We start from the raw sequence: 13,292 nt of genomic DNA on the forward strand, positions 1-13,292 counted from the left end.
TTTAACTGTCTTTTGACCTGATCCAAGATCAAGATCAAGCTTAGCACAGGCATATAGATAACCATTTATTAAAGAAAAAAAATGCCTGATGCTCCTTAAAGATAAAGAGCATGCTTAGCCATCTGTAATTCCATAATATCCTGTTTGGTGCCTGGCACAAAATAGATGCTCAAGAAATATTTGTTAAGTAGGTAGTGGTAGACAGAGACCGCTCCCTGTTTATTTCAGTTTCTCCAAAAGTACCTAACCTTATGCTTTGCACATCAAGAAAGGAACAGTAACTTTCAATACTTGTATCAAAGTTTCTTTCTGAAACCCAGGTCTCCTGATTGCCCCAGGGCTGCTGTGTTCATGCCTGGTTTCGTGGTTAAAACAGCGTGTCTTGTATTGTATGAAATTGGATCCATGTTTGTATCTCCTCAAGCATTTGTAAACTCCTTGGTGTACGGGACCATGTTTCATACTTTTTTTTTTTTAACTCTCCAACAGGATACCTTAGCACTGTGCCTGGGCTATAGTAGGTATTCAAGGAAGGGTTGTTGAATTAGAAAAAAGGGGTCAGCGTGAACTACAGAGTTTTCACTGGACACCCCATTATAATTCTGTTGCTAGCCTTGCCCAATAGAACATTGTCACCTTCAGTTAAAGAAGCTGAGGTTAATCATTATTAATGCTTCAAGGTGGGTAAAGGCCATGTGGGCACAATGCATCCTTTCAAGGATTAATTACTCTCCAGTGATTGTACATTTCACTTTTGCTACTAGGCTCTTACTTGGCTCACTCTCCCTCTTTCTCTCTTTCTTATTATTTTTTTAAGCTGAGCAGGTGTGTGGAGCCAGCCCTTTCTTGCCACAGAATGTTCCTTTCAGGTAGTAATCACCTAAGGACTTTTCTTTTCCCCCCACCAGTGAGTTGCAAGGAATTCTAGGGTGTGGTTTTGCTTCTCTGAAAACAGATTTTCCGTGTTTTCTGAGGCAGGTTGGAGAACACACACCTGGGCCATATGATCAAGCCCCTTTTGTCCTCATGTGATCAGAGGGACTTTGTTCCTGGAATGGCCAGCCCGCTTTCTGGGTGTGGAACTCACCAATCGGTGAGAAATTTGCTCTATTTGTGTTGCAAATAATTTGTTGCTCATGAGAGGATTTTCATTTCCTTCTATCAGGGTTGACAAACCAACTGCAAAGAATATTCAGCAGCCCTTTCTACAGCTGGTGACTCTCAGAGTTTAAGATCCGTCTTCATCCTCTGTGCTGAAATTGCTCATTATTCTTTTATTGACTTTTGGGCAGATCCCTGAACATGTTGGGCATTAAGGGTGTTCCTGCTGTTTCCATACAACTCTGAACAGTTCCCTGCTTCAGATGGCTTCTGTCTCGTGCCCTGGGCAGCTCATGCCCTGTGCTTCTCTAACAGCTGACTTACATAAACACCCGTTCTTCGTTGGGGGAGAAGGGGAACTTCTGGATCAAAGACAACTTTAAAAAAAAATCCTTCCCTTTTTACTCAGATGTTGTACTCTCCAGTTAATTTTAGTATCTATCACTATCAAGTGACCTCCCTGACTTCCCAGCAGTTTGGGTTTTTTTTTAGCCATTTCATGCCCACTAATGCATGTGCTATAAAAGCTGAAGTCAGAAACCTAGCAGATCATTGGCGGTGTTACCGCTGTGTGGCCCTGAGCTGTAGAAAGCCCTGCAGAATGGCTCCTGCTCTTCAGAAGCTCCTTTCAACAGTCAAATGAATAAAAATACAATGACATTGGATAAATGCAAGAATAGTTTAGCTAAATTGACATATTAGTAAGTAATGTAACTTTGAAGATATATTACTTATATAGTGGGCTGTCACTTAAATAATCCTATATAATAAAAGCCTAATATGCTAAGTGTCCAACCGTTTGTTCGACTGTTTGACCAGTCGCTATGACGTGCACTGACCACTAGGGGGCAGATGCTCTGACCGGTAGGTTAGCTTGGGGTCTGTCCAATCAGGACTAGGTGAGATGGGCCTGACACACCCTGGAGTCCTCCCACAGTCCCTCCCCAGCCCCAATAGTGCACTGGTGGGGTCCCTGGGCCTGCCTGTGCCCTCTCGCAATCCAGGACCCCTCGGGGATATCAGAGAGCCAGTTTTGGCCTGATCCCCACAGGCCAGGCCAAGGGACCCCACCGGTGCACAAATCTGTGCACCAAGCCTCTAGTTCTTAATAGGTGCAGATGAGAAGGAAGATTCTGTGACTGCACATTTTTAAACCATGAGGGTAGTTAGGTTGCATCCTCCAGAACCAATTCTAGTCAGTGGGTGTGGCCATGTGTCCACCCTGCAAGAAAGCTTGCTGTAAGCCATCAGCAGTCTTCAGGTTAGGCGAGAGTGGAGTGCAGATGCATATGCTGACTATTTGCCAGTCCAGCTCTAGAGTCTAAAACTTACCATCTGTTAGGTTAGGTGGCTCAGGAGGCGGCGAAGGAAATAAAGAGAGTTGATAAGAAAAGGAAGGAAGGAAGGAAAGTTTATACTGCGTCCCCAGGAGACCCACATATCCCCAAGGACAGGGCACGTGGATTCACCCCAACAGGGAAGGGGGCGCTTTTTTATACTGCGGTTGGGTGAGGGGCGGGGACATGAGCTGAGGTATTCTCTGCTGCCGCAGGGATCATCAGGGCATTCAACTAAGGAATTCTCTGCTGCAGGGGATGGGCGGGGTATTCAGAAAGAAGTCAGTATCTGTGTGGGGGTATGTGGATTCAGGGAGAAGAAGCCGGTATCTGTGTCTGGCATGCTGATCTGTTAGAAATGCCAGGAGGAGTCCATTATCTCGTCACATGTCTGCATGTATCTGATCCTGGGCTCTCTCCCACCTAACACCATCTATAATGCAAAATCATCGGCGGTCAGTAAGTGCTCCCTGTACTAATTTCAGAGCTCCATATCTGGGAGAGGACCTGTGGTCTGTCCAGCCAGGTGGCTCTAAGCAAAGTGTTTGGCAGAAGGTGGTCATCCTCTTTGATTACAGCTTTGACTATCATGCCAAAATGTTTTGTTTCCTCTTAATGAGTAATTATGAATGTGTCATGAATTTTAATGAGTGATTATGACTAATTCATGAATTTTTTGGACCCAGTATTTTAGTAAATGACAGCTATCATTACACCTATTATCCATTATTTAAAGTCTTATTTCTTTTATGGACCACATTGTCATTTTGATTTGCATCTCTTGGATGATTAGTGACTTTGAGCATATACATATTTTTAAAGGAGAAATCCAAGTGTATATATCCAAGGAAATATAGTATGAGTACCTGAGAGTGGGAAATTGGGAAAGAATTAGAGATGGAGATGAAGAGAAAAATTAAAATAATACAGGTTAACTTGAAAGTGTATAATTAATTGAGGCATATGGTTATCTCACCTCTGCACTTAAAGTAAATACAAACATGAAGAGATATTGTGGATCATGGAGAGAGAGCGGATTTACTTGAGCGAGGCAAGAAGTAAGAATATCAAGAAAAGTGATGAATGTTTGGAGTAGCTACCTTGGAAAATGGGAGGGCAAGTGCAAGGATTGCCGGGGAGCCCCAGGAGCTACCTGAAGATAGGAAGCATGAATTCATTGTGGCCCCCATCTGCGTGGTTGCGTACTTTCCTAGAGAAGCACTGGACTGCCTGGTACAAAAGTGGAGGTGGAAGATATTTGGAGTGACCCAGTGTGACATTGTGATTTATAATAAGAAATACATATTTGGTCTTCCTCCCCAGTTCTATCACAGAACTCCTAAAACCCTTGTAATTTCCTAAGTGCTGAATTCCCCAGGAGCCATAAAGGCGTCTTTTATTATGTTAATGAGGTGATTTTTGGGACCTGCCTACAAGTAGAACTGGTTTCCTGGGAAGCAGCCATTGTGATGAGGGGCTTGGAACTTTCAGCCCATCCCACAACCTTCCTGGAGGGTGGAAGGACGGGAGGTTGACTCCGTTGCCAATGGTCGATGATTTAGTCACCTTGTCTATGTGATAAACCCTCCAAGAAGACCCAAAAGGACATGGCTTGGAGAGTTTCCAGGTTGGTGAACACATGGCAATGTGGGGAGAGTGGCATCCTCGGAGAGGGCATGGAAGCTCCGCACCCTGTTCCCATACCTTGCCCGATTCATCTCTTCCGTCTGCTGTTCCTAAGTTATGTCCTTTTAAGTAATTTTTTTCTCTGAGTTCTGAGAGCTGCTCTAGCATATTAATCGAACTCAAGGAGGGGGTTTTTGGAACCTTAGTTCTATAGCCGGTCAGTTAGAAGCACCAGTGACAACTCGGACTTGAGTTTGCTATCTGCAATGGAGGGCAGTCTTGTGGGATGAAGCCCTTAACCTGTGGGATCTAATGCTATCTCCACACAGATAATGATGGAATTGAGTTGAATGGTAAGACTCACAGCTGGTGTCCAAGAACCTTCTTAAGTGAGGTCTGGTTGGTGGTGTGGGGATTTGGGTGGGGAGGTTTCAGCCAAGGCTGGGGAGAGGGAGATGGAGCTGTTGAGGAGTAGGTGAAAGAGTGCTGAAGAACTGTCCTGGGAGTGTGAAGGGAGCCCCACCCTTATTGGGCAAGAGGCTGGACCAGAGTGGGGGTGGAGAAGTAGATTATCCTAGTAGCTTTGTTACAAGTAGCTTGAATCTTCCAAGCCAGGAGGGTAGTAATGAAGTCTAATATAAGTATTTCTTAAGCCAAATAGCTGGGGTCAAGGTCTGGGTCAACAAAGTACACTTGAAGCATTTGCTGAGTCAAGAAGAGGAGAGAGAGAGAATTCTGAAAGTGCAGTTGCCAAAACCAATAGTCTAGAAACAAAAGGATTTTGGTCAGGCACAGATCATCTTGGTGGATGGGTTCCAACAGGAATAGGTCAGGACTAGAACAGCAGCAAGTCCCAAGTTGGTGAATAACAACTTGCTAACGTTTTGGTTTCGTCGATCACCAGAGCCTTCTGTGTGTTGGCGGAGAGGATGGGGAGGAGTGTGAAGGGGAAAAACATCATGGGAGGTTCTTTTGCAGTAGGGGGAGGCAAGTTATATAATAAAAAGGGGTTATTCTGTTTCTAAATTTTTGTATAATGGAGCTAAGCAACCTGGTCATTTGAGGAGTATGTCAGCCGCTGAACCTGGGATTATACTGGAAATTATCAAGCTCTTGAATATGTAGATTCAAAGTGAGGTCTGGTTGATGGTCAAATCAAATCTTCCTTGTTATTTTAGAATAATGCATGCGATCAAAAGCATCACCTTGATTAACTTTCTTCTTTGAGTCTCCTCAAAGACATAATAAAAGTGGAGGTACCAGGAAAGAGTGAAATCTCTAGCCCATCTGCTGTTTTTGGCTTCTGTGCAGGTAACACAAGGAATTATGGATTTACTGGAGGCTGCTGAAGTCCTCTCTGTGTCTCTGCCTTTTGGTGTCTCTGTTTCTGTTCCCCTCTCTTTCTTTATCCATCTGACCATCTGTCCATCCATCCATCTGTCTGTCCATCTGTCCATCCATCTACATTCATCTTTGTACATAACTTAACACCTATATACCCAGTGCTGTTTGTAGCACTCGTTAAAGATTAACTCAGTGAACCCAATGAACCTTCCTATCTGCCCCATAAGTAGTGTTATCCCCATTTTATAGATGGGAAGCTAAAAGTACAGAGAGATTTAAAGCCTTTCCAAGGCACACAGCCCATAAAAGCAGTGGAGGCAGGACCCAAACCCAGGCATCAGCACCCCAGTGCTCACACTCTTAACCACCGCATCCATGGGCTTCCTGGGTGACTCTGCAATCTACCTGGGATGTTATTCATGTGCTTAACTGTTAAGAAGAGGAGAGAGAGAGAATTCTAAAAGTGCAGTTGCCAAAACCAATAGTCTAGAAACAAAAGGATTTTGATCAGGCCCAGATCAAAATGGGTTTTGATGGGTTCCACCAAGATAGATGATCTGGCTGTTCTTCCCAAAGGCTCCTGAGGGTCCTCCCACACAGAACCGGCCTGTGGGCTGGGCAGCTGGTAGGGGGTGTCCTTTCGGATTGCAGCTGCTCTGTCTGTACCTCCATTTGTTATTCATCTCTTTCTTTTCATGTTCTCATCCCATCTGCCCCTTGTGTGAACAGATGTAAGAGCTTCCTCCTTGACTTTCCAGGCCAGAAGTTGAGGACTCATGATTGTTAAGCGATTGTATTAGAGATGACAGTGTATGAATTGGGTAATGGGATTGAGCTGCTGGGTTTTCTGCCCTCTTACCTGCTCCCAGCAGCTGCCTCTCCCTGTGCTCAGCCTTAGCTGAAACCTCTCCATCCTGGATAACTCCAAACATTTGCTGTCCCCTCTCCTGCCCCAGGCAGCCCAGAGCTGCTTTAGGAAAATACGTAACCATGCAGACTGGGACCACAAATAAACAACTCTGATTTTCTGAGACCAGAAAGGCCATCTTTTAAAAAATATTGGTATCTCTCAATGCCAAAGTAGATCTGTATATAGCCAGGCAAATGCCTACACATTTCCATTTGACCAATTTTAGCATTTTTATCCTTGACCAAAACCAACTACTACCAATCGAAATGTGTGTGTCTTTTCTATCTTTAAAAATAAGTATGGCTTTAGTTCTGTTTTTAAGTGGTTTCCACTGAATGCAAAGCATATTCATCTTCAGGTTGAACCAAAGGGCTTTTCAGCTTGTAGAGCCCTGCAGTCACCAGTGCATTAACTGCAATGCAAATTAATAGGCCTGCCCCAGAGACGTCATTTGACCAACAGTGAAACTGACTTCCTATCTTCGTAAAGCTGATAGAGCAGTGGGGAAAGATGCCCCAAAGCAGACTGGACTTCTTAGTCCTTTCAGGTGGTACTTAGACACTTGCTAAATAATTCCCTTGGCGTTGTCACCTAAGAACACCAAAGGTAGAAGCAATGAAAACCTGTCCAGTGTAGTTATCCGCTTTTCTCATCTCATGTCCCAGAAAACAACAACAACAATAAAAAAATGACAAGCTCTGTGCCAGTTCAGGATATTCTGGGACTGCTGTATTTTGTAGATAGAAGAAGGATCCCGCTATTGCATCCAGCTTTCCTGGGGGTTGTTGTTTGCTCAGTGTTCCTGCCTTTTGCAAGTTTTGCTGGGCAAGTGTAATTTTTTTCTTAAAGGAAACATTGATCCTCTGAGATGCCACCGAGTTATTGAAACAGAGGCAGATAAACTTAAGCAAGAAGCGTTTGATAATGACTCTGTGTTCCAGCATGTCCTGGCTATGACACAGCTCCTGAAACAGTTCATAATTTGGGGGTAGTAACAACAAACCTATTTCACATGAGACAATTAGAATAATCTCACCAGGATTCTAACTGAATGCGCAGTGATGTGAGTCAGGTGCAGTTCAATGTGAGCTCCAGAGGGAACAGACAAGAGGGATTTGTAGGTAAGTGATACTGAGCCTGAGTCTTGAGGATGGAAATGCTTTGAAGGGGAGAGAGAATGGTTTCCTGAGTCAGCGTGGGGAAAGGAGCGGAACACGGGGAGCTTTAGGGACAATGAGCGCCTGGCCCAATTGGAGCGAAGGATTTTCGAGGGCAAGTGGTAGTAGTATATTAACCAAAAGGGTGATAATTTGTTTTCCAAACAAGAAATCTAGGCGTGTGTTCTAATGGATAAACAATGCGGGCAGGGGATATTTGAAAGTGAGATTGTCAAAGGAAGTGTGTTTTTGTCGCCAGGGAGGACCTGGGTTGATCCAGTGTGGTGGCTGAGGTTGAGAATCCCCACAGGAGCTCTGGGTGGGACTCTTCAGGGTCGGCCAGCATCGAGAGATCAGTATTTTGGACAGATTTTGAGTCAGGATGTTCTACCCAAAGCTGCAAATATTTTCTGAAGTTGTGGTTGAACCCTCTGTATACTTTTTTCGAGGAGCTTGACAAATTAGAAGGGATGGTGTCTGCTCCACCCACTGGTGTATCCCCAACACTTAACACGGTGCTGGGCACACAATAGTCAGTGTTTATTTGTTGAAAAACCTGGAATGATGTTCAGGATAGACAGGACGGGGGACACGCTACAGGTGACACAGGCGTAAGTCTGAAACAGGGAGCTCTTATTCACCAAGCAGACCTGGTGCTTCAGCATGAGTCGGTTAAGGATTTTGACTTTAGGATGTGGCTAAATAGTCGAGATTAAACGGGGGGAAACTCACTGCATTGTTGAGGGTATTTGAATCCCTCCTTCCGAAGGAGCCCAGTCCGACCATTGGAGGCTGGATGCAGCAGGTCACAGCGGCAGAGCCTTCCCCACCTTCCTGTGATTTTGCAGGAAGTGCATTTTGTAGAAAAGTCAGAGAGGAACTGAGTGTGATTCAGAGCAGGCTGACAAGGCACTCGGGCTGCCTCTGCAGCTGGCCCTTCGTCCTCGGGGCTGCTCCACGGGACCCTGCAGTCGCTGGCCCGGCCTGTCACGGGCTCTGGGAGGCCACGCTGGTGAGGACGGCGCCTCGGGCTGGAGTCTAGGATGGTAAGAAGCTCTCGTTCTTTGATTTAGGTGTGACCTGATTGATTTGCCTCTGAACCCATCCTGTTCTCTTCTGGGTAATGTTTTCAGTGTATATAGAATTTTCTAACCTGTTTATGCCTTCAAAGCTACCTCAGAGTTCTCCTGCGAGTCCTCACTAAACTTAGCAGTGAACTTGACCAGCCCAAAGACTTGGTGGTATGCATGCGCCTGGGTCTAAAGAGCTCGTCTAAAACTGCTCGCTGACATTACTCGGATTTTCATATATTTTGCTCCAGAGGCAAAAAGCGCTCAATCCCAAGGTCTGCGGACTAACCCCAGGCGAGGGCAGTGACAGTGAAAACTCGCCCCGGTCACACTTGAAATCGCACTCCTGAGTGAGGGTTCTAGCAGCCAGGGGAAGCCTGCCGCACAGCCCCTGCCACACACCGGCCCGGCCTCCATTAAGAATTTCGGACATGCCGAAAGCTCGGGGGTATTTTTAGAAGAGCCTGGTTCCTACAAATGAGGAAGTCTGGCAGATGGCTCTTCCGCCTGGATCTTTTTTTTCTAGCTTTCTCCCAATACAGAGTGGAGAACACTGGCCAGGCTCCTTTCTCTGAGGACAATGGGGGGAAAAGCCATTCCGAAAACACTGGGCAGCAGCTGCAGGGCTCGGAGTCTCTAAGGACGCTGTGCCACCGGCCGGGCATGTCACCTTCCTCGCCCGTGATGGTGGCTAATCGACAGGGGGAGGCAGGAAAGGAAGTCTGAGCAAGAACGAGTCATTTATCACTCTGCGCGAGCAAAGACATCTGTGCGGGGCTGTATTCCCTCTGCCCCGATAAGAGCGTTACTCACCACCCAGAGAGGAAAGACTGCAGCGTGTGGTTGCAGCCCATTGAAACCACTTCCTTAAATGGCATGACATCAGATTTCATCTTATAGATGGTTTGTGCCCGTTTTTTGAAAAACAAGCTATCATTAACAAGGGAAAAGTGCCCTTCAGAAACCGAAGTATAGCCTTGTTGTGTATTTTGCGTGTATTCAGATTGCCTTTTGGCCTTAGGTCTGACAGAAGAATCTATTGGGACCCAGGAGAGTCGACTTTGGAATATTAAGCCCTTTCTAGGGATTTTTTTTTTTTTAAGAAATCTATTCCACGCACAGATTGAAGACACAAAACAGCCTGATGTCAGTCTCGAGTGGGGTGGCAAGCTTCTCCTTTCATTTTTAAATCTGATTGGTTTTGTTCATTCTCTGATTAAATTCTCTTACGAGTGCAGATGACACAGGTTTCCAGGGAGGAAGATTTCTGATGCATCTCTCACACACAAGAGTCATCACTCCCAAGATTTTGCTATTAAGAAGGGCCGCCCCTTTCCCTCCGCATTTACCCCTGAGCATTCCAAAGGCCTATTGGGTTTTCGTTACCTGGTGGGATCCCGGGCTTCTTGTGCCTCTTCTAATAGAGAAACCGCAGTAATGTCCCCAGAAGCCATGACAACATGAAATTGTGGCTTAGATACTAAGATTTACTAAAGTCTGCTCCAGGAGGCTCCCCACTTCCCTACACACACACACACACACACACACACACACAAAGTCTGCTCCAGGAGGCTCCCCACTTCCCTACACATACACACACACTCCACACACACACACACACACAGTCTGCGGAGAATTCATCCTGCAATCATAGGAATACTCTGGTTTTGTCTGCATTCACTTGGTGAGTCTTCAAAACTGAGGAGAATTCATCCTGCAATCATAGGAATACTCTTATTTTGTCTGCATTCACTTGGTGAGTCTTCAAAACTGACTTTCCCTCATAGAGACTCAGTGCAGAAGAACTAACCCCCAGAGTCTCAGAAGAGTTATCAGGTCTGAGAAATAACCTTTTTCACCCACGAGGCTGTTCTGTGATGGGTCAGCCCTCACTGAGCTTGCCTGTCCCGCTGGGGAGCCTCATGGAAATCCCACTGGGTCCTCCCCGTGTTCCTTCGGAGGCTCACCAACAGGTCAACAGAGTGGCCATCCCTGGGCTCATTCGGGCCCTAGTGATTTTTGTTGCTTCTAGAAGTGTTCATTTTCAGTTTATCCAATATTTCAAGCATACAATAAAGTTCAAAAAAATCATTTAACAGAACTTCATGTATCTCCCTAAGATTTTTCAAGTATTGACATTTTGCCATTATATTAGATTTTTAAGATAAAATATTACAGGTACGGTAGAAAAATCCCTCCTTACCTAATTTCCATTTCATTTTCTCCTTGCTACCCAGAGTAATCACTAACTTGAAGTTTATGAGTATTATTTCCACTTTATTGCATATATGTGACATAGAAAAAATATATAACGTTGTTTTAAAAATGTATATAAATGGTATATCTACTTAATACCACTTGTATCCTTGAGTCTTTTGAAAGCTTCTTGTAATACTCATTTTAAGAATAGTTTTCATATTGGTACATTAAAATTGAGTACATTTATTTTTTAATGCTATAAAAGATTCCATTATAAGATTATACCACAACATAACCATTTCTTTATGATAGACATTGGAGTTACAGCATTCTTTCAAGAAATACATAATCCCTATTTTATATAAACTACATAATATCATTGAAAAGAGAAAAAGTTACCCAATTCATTTTATAACTCTGATTTAACCTTTATACCAAAACTAGACAAGAAGAGTACAAGAAAGAAAAAGTGTGGGCTAAACTCACATTTGAATGTAAATGTAAAAATCTTCAGTTAAATATTAGTCAAACTGAACCCAGCCATGTGTAGTAAATTAAGTGTATGCAAAGTGTGCGAGTTATTAATGTGACTCATCACATGAACAGAATAAAGGAGGGAAACAATGATTTTTGCGTAGATGTAGAACCATCATTTGATCAAGTTCAATAACTATAAATGACTTAAGAATATGAAACCTTCAAAAACCTGGATAGAAACACTTCCTTAACCTGATAAAGAATATTGACCAACACTCCCAGCAAGCATGCACTTGGTGTTGAAGCATATTGTGTAGTGCCTCCCCTGGGAGCTTATTATAAATGCAGACACGGATTCCACCCTGTGGAGTTCCCTCATTGAGTTCCCTCTTTTCTTTCAATGATTGCTATTACTTTAAATAATTGTGTATGTATGTGTGTTTTTTAGTTTTATCTATTTCTATACATGTCATTGAGTGTTTTCCTTAAGTTTGTGGAATGGGGGCTATGTCAGCTCAGCAGCTATGGTGCTGGAATTTCTCTCTTGGCAATTTTCTGGGCCTGAAGACCCAAGAGACAGCAGAGACCACTCTGGAGGAGGCAGAGTAGTTGGGCTGCCATAGAGTTGGCTTCTCTCCTATGCCAGGGAGTTGTTGCTATTCACACCTTCTTATTTTGGCTTCATCTGAGAAGCCATTATGATGGATCTGATGAGGATAAAAATATTGTATGAAACCCCTATGGCTGTATTTTACCATAGCCCTTCCTAAGGATTTGATATTTCCAAGATTCCTACAGTGGCATCCTATATAATAAAGATGTACAGTGGGGCCTTGACTTACGAGTTTAATTCGTTCCATGACGGAGCTCGTAACTCAAATTACTCGTATGTCAAATCAAAAGTGAACGAGTGAGACACGTGATGCTGGGCTGATGTTGTGGCGTTCACTGTGACGTTCGCTGCGCCAACTAGCAGTGGGGTATCTGAAGCTGGCTCGTAACCTGAATTTTAGCTCACAACTCAAAGCAAAAAATCGTCCGAGAGACGGCTCGTATCTCGAAAAACTCGATAGTAGGGACACTCATAAGTCAAGGCCCCACTGTAATATGCAAATGGTCATTAACGACCGGATCACGAATTAGTAGGAGGGTGGGGCAGCAAGCTTCAAGCAGGTGGCGGAGAGCTACAGGAGGGGGTAGAGCAGCAAGCTGTGAGGGAGGAAAGGGGGGGCAGGGGGCAGTTACAGGAGGGCGGGGCAGCGGGCAGAGAGCTACAGGAGAGCAGCAGTGAGCTAGTGGCGCACAGACTCATGCACAGGGCTACTAGTTGAAATATAAAAATACTATTAATCATAATATTGCCATCAATGTCACACTTCTATTTAACAGCTTTAAAAATATGTTTCATGGTGGTTCTCAGGGTTGAAGATGGAGAGATGTTTCTAGAAAGCACTTTTCATGGTAGCAAACAGACTTTCTCTAAACTTTTCTGTTAATGAACAAAGGATTCCAGAGACTGTGAAGAGCAACATAGGGCCTGGCCATGCTGAGCCAAAGAACAATCAATACATTCTTGACTGTAAGGTCACATGCATTAAACAAGGCAGTTCTGATGCCAAATCAATCCTGCATTGTATATTTCCTACAGCAGATATTGAGATATAGATCTGCTGTCGGGGGAGCAAGAATGTCATCAGGAAATATCAGTTCAGACAAATCTGGGTTACCACCCGCAGGGAAGGACCAGGATTGATTGTACTCTGTCTCACTCTGTGGTGAAAATGTCAGGTCAGAGTGAATATTCATGTAGCCCTTGGAAAGAGAGAAGGAGGAATCAATAAACTAAACACCCTACCTAATAATGGAACTGTTTTCTCCAAGGCGAAGTCCTTTGTTCTTGAACTTGGTATTCCTGTCCCTGATATGTTGGTAATGTTGTCTTAGAAATGCAGCAAAAAGATTTCATAGGAAGCCTAAGGCCAGATTTATTCCTTAATTCTGGAATAAGGGTTATGTTAACATGGTTCTGTCTAGGCCAGTGGTCGGCAAACTCATTAGTCAACAGAGCCAA

At 44.2% G+C, this 13,292-nt stretch overlaps 1 protein-coding gene across 1 annotated transcript in view; it reads left to right on the forward strand.

Annotated features, from left to right (window-relative positions):
- Positions 1-13,292, forward strand: part of LOC102258102 (tyrosine-protein kinase SgK223) — a 48,290-nt gene that overhangs the window by 13,403 nt on the left and 21,595 nt on the right. The gene's annotated exons all lie outside the window — the stretch shown is intronic.

The sequence above is a fragment of the Myotis brandtii genome, unplaced genomic scaffold (genome assembly GCF_000412655.1).
Source record: "Myotis brandtii unplaced genomic scaffold, ASM41265v1 scaffold185, whole genome shotgun sequence".
In the NCBI taxonomy this organism is placed as follows: domain Eukaryota; kingdom Metazoa; phylum Chordata; class Mammalia; order Chiroptera; family Vespertilionidae; genus Myotis; species Myotis brandtii.